We start from the raw sequence: 4,253 nt of genomic DNA, 5'->3' as shown, positions 1-4,253 counted from the left end.
GTTTGAAAAGACTAACGATTGTTAGTTGGTCTTGAATTAGAGGGGTCGCGAATTGGAGAGCAAACTATAATACTGTATCACTAAAAAAAGCTACTGAGAGGTACTTATAAATGTGGGAGCATGTTGTGGTTTGGTGGTTAACATGCTTGCCTTCCAATCAAGGATCCGGGTTCAAATAAACTGAAACACCATGATTTAAATCACAGTCACAACTATAAAACAACTATTTCTCCAACTTTTAAACAATTAAAGTTTTTATCATGTAATTGGCGACATACTTACAACCATAAACCACAACATAGTGTTAGATTCAATTTTCTTTTAATGCAGGAAGTCTCCTCTTAACAAAACATAATTTAATTTGGGATTCAGTGTTTAATCTAGTACTAACAAGCATTAATAACAAGTAAATGAATTTACATTTGGTTACAAACAACAATAGTTTAATCAAAATTAAAATGAGTATGATGTATTACTTTCTTTTGCCTTTATTTATAATCAAATACAACTCAGACATGATGACAGGTTTAATCACAAGTTCTAAAAATTGCAAACATAATAATGGGCTTGCTGTTGAGAAAATAAGCATGCCTTGTTCAGGTTCCGATACAGAAACCCAATACTTCAATCAGTTATTGTCCCATTTCAAAATTATTCCACATCCTTTCTAATTGAAAATAATCTTTGATACAACACATTATAAACTCATTTAATTTAAATTAAAACCTTCCAGAGAATTTCACAGTACTGTACTGTAGTGGAATGAGAAGACTGGTGGCGCTATGTAAGTTGCATGATGCCATTGTAATTATTAAATTGTATCATTGTATTTTAGCAACTAGTGGTGAGGCCCCAACCAAAAAATAATGCAATCACAGTCTCTGAACTTACCTTGATTTAAATATGTCAATAAAAAATATAAATGAAGTATTTATGGTGACAACATCAGTTTCAATTTTTGAGTACCACATAAGAAATTTAAATTAAAAATTAAAAAAGTTTTAAAAACAAATATTCACTTATACACAGATATTTTTAATCCTTACTATCATCTGTTGATAATTCAACTGACGTTGGAACAATAAAATATTTAGTGCACATTTAAAATCATTCCCAACAAAATGGACATTCTGTGATACCTGTATTGAAAATATGAAGTAGACATAGATAGTGAAAGTATCAACCACCCCAGAAAATTTTCAGGCATAACTTCTTCTTTTTTTTTTTATTATTGTCAATTTATTTTACCATGAATTCACATATATATGGCAGGCAGAAACAAAACATTTTGAATTCCACACACAATAAGGAAAACAAAAGATGAATGAAAGTGTATCCATTGAGTGAATCTAATAGCTGGTTCTGATTTTCCCACACTGGTATTGGGAGGCCCAAGGTATTAACAAGAGGCCATAATAGTTACTATTTTAATACAAGTTATATTAATATAGTTAAAAAATAATCCAATTAACATGTTTCATATGTGATAAGGTTCCTAAATTTATCCTTAAAATATATATTATCACACTCGTTACTCTAAATACAGCTTGAAAAACAATTCCATATATAATTTTAAAATGTTTCTGTATTGATTGTTATAAAGAGAACAGAAAATTGTGGAATTCAGATTACTGAGGGAATATTTGGGGATTTTGCTTGTAGCAAAAATAGAAATTTAATTCTTAAAATTTATGGGTAATTTTCAACCACACATAATCCTGAATTAACTTAATTTGCTAGGCCTATGTCTTCTGCTTTATTTTTTATTATACTTTTTCCCACTCCCAATATTTTGATCTGGCAATCTCTAACAAGGGAATTTTATCCAACCTTTTTACTACAGCAACCGATGCATTTCTGTAGAGAATACAATGCAACTAGGAGAACACATCAGACTGTTTATAATGACATTTTGCTCACACTGCCCGGCACGACAATCAGTGGAAGGCATTGTGTTGTCATGTGCTCACACAGATGGATTTGTTAACCATCGGTGGAACACACGAATAGGCATATGAAGGTTTAAAAGTATTTTAAATGTTTTTATTTCTCTTTTATCTAACGGTATTTAGGATGGATCTATGCAAAAAATACAGGTACGCTTTCATGCACCTTTTAATTGGAGACAAAAATACCTAGTTTTTGTCCTAATTATTGGCTTATTTACATTATGATATAATCCCCACATACTTACTGTTGTGTTGTTTAGAGGTAGTACATTGTGTTTTAGAAATAACATTGACTCACTGATTGACTCTTGATTCTTCTCTACTGTGGCAGACATTCCAATCCTTGCACATTAAAAATTGGGACACGTCAATCTAGAAGTGGAACATTATATTTTTCAAAATGGGACAGTTGGAATCTATGCTATGGCGATGCTCTACGCTTAAACCAAAATGCTGCTTAAAGTAAAGTATTCAGAAATATATAATCTTCATGATTATAAATATTAATAAAAATAATAATTAAAATAATAATTAATAACTACTTTATATAAAACACAGAAAAGCTTGTATCACCTGGTGGGTGTTCTTAAAAGATAGTGTGATTGCCATAACAACAATTATGGAGTGGAAACTAAAGCAGTCACTCCATAGAGTGTACCTCCGCCCTGTGCCTGACTACAGTACCAACAATACACAGGCAGAGAATGATGGGCAAAATTGCAGCATACCCTCAATGAAATTAATGGAATCTCCTGCTGTATTTAGGCACACTGTTTTCTTAAGTGCTGCTTTATACAAGGGGTAATTCCATTACTTTCTTATATGCTCGAGGGTAGTAAAAAAAAAAATCTAATTTCTGTGACCTTGAGCTTTAATAGTTTCTTCCGAAAAATTTAAAGGTGCAGAGAATACAGAATTTCCTTTGTGGAGGTAAAATATAAAGACAATTTAAAATATTATTATATTAATACATCAGGCAAGAATAGAACCTGAAGTAACTTAATTAACAATACTCTCAATTTAAGTTAATCAATGCATATAAAAAATAACCAATATTAATACCAATTGTATTTCCCACTTCTCTACTGCCTTTTCTTGTCCCACTTTCTGTAACTCCCTTCCCTTTATCTCACTCTAAGAAGGAAAGGAGGGGAGAGTGAAAAGTGAAAGGTTACAGATCAAGAGTCTCAAGCTACATTTGTTCACTCATTCAATTCTAAGGATAATTATGGTGGTTGCTTAACAACATACACCTCAATGACGGCACTGTTATATAGGCCTACTTCACAAGAGCATGTAACGAGTACTTGGCTAGTACTAACTGTAGAACTCTAGCAAAGTACACAATTAGGAAATGATTAAACACCTGAGGGCTCCCTTCACACTGACAGTTACTACAAGCATGAAACTATTATGATTATTAAAATACTGCCTTGATACAATAGTGTGGGCACAGAAACATGCCTAATTTTAGACTCACATAGTCCTAGTCTTAGTCTTCAACTGCCTGTACCCCCAACCCTTGCTCTCATTATCATAGCAAATCAAGTATCTCACTTAAAATCAGGGTCCCTACACAAACTAGCAAAATTCAAGGATAATGTCCAGGATATTGCAGGTCAATTTTTCTCAATTTCAAGGGCACCTCTGCAGAGTGTAGGCAGTACACGTAGACAGCTTGAAAGAGCCAGTTTATAGATAGAGAAAATTCTACTTTCTCTATGGTTTATACCAGTGATAGAACAGTTACATGTGTGCCATCCTAAGGATCTTGCGCACATTCAATGACAAATATTGGAATGGGTGGAAGTAGATGCACAAATAGTAATAATACCAATAAAAATATAACTAGTAATTGAAAATAAAATTAAACAACATTAGTTAATGATTAAGTAATGGACTTGCGTTAGTTCTTACAACACCCAAACGGATGGATATTTAAATAGAATTTTCACATTTTGGGTTTCAGAAATCCATTAAATAAGGTCCTCAAAAATACTTCGCCCAAGTAACTATACCCAACTCTGCTCCTGGACCTCACTGGGGGGGGGGGGCCCTACAGCCTAAGACTCGCTTCGCTTTTAAAACACTTACCATAATTATTATTATTAGGTAGGCCAAATAAGAAAATATACTTGTTTTGGGTCACCACCCTCACCTGAATTTTCGAGCAAAAATAAAAATTTAAGAGGCAGGAATTTTTTTTTTCCTAATTAAAAAAAAATATGAATATTGTCCATGAAATGTTAATCAAAATAAGTATAGGACTATTTTAAGTAAATTAAAACAATGACTTTACCATCC

General features: G+C 32.5%; 1 long non-coding RNA gene across 1 annotated transcript; it reads right to left on the bottom strand.

The window, feature by feature from the left end:
• Window positions 1–299: 299 nt before the first annotated feature.
• On the bottom strand, window positions 300–3,459 carry LOC117107309. Its single transcript, XR_004445219.1, has 2 exons — window positions 3,012–3,459; window positions 300–2,321 (listed from the first exon to the last, which is right to left on the bottom strand). It is a non-coding gene; the product is annotated as an uncharacterized LOC117107309 (long non-coding RNA).
• Between the last annotated feature and the right edge of the window lie 794 nt (window positions 3,460–4,253).

Source organism: Anneissia japonica, unplaced genomic scaffold (genome assembly GCF_011630105.1).
Source record: "Anneissia japonica isolate Jap-2015-1 unplaced genomic scaffold, ASM1163010v1 scaffold211_len1577895_cov191, whole genome shotgun sequence".
Taxonomy (NCBI): Eukaryota; Metazoa; Echinodermata; class Crinoidea; order Comatulida; family Comatulidae; genus Anneissia; species Anneissia japonica.
The sequence above is the reverse complement of the archived record's forward strand: the minus strand, read 5'-3'. Positions and strand labels throughout refer to the sequence as shown.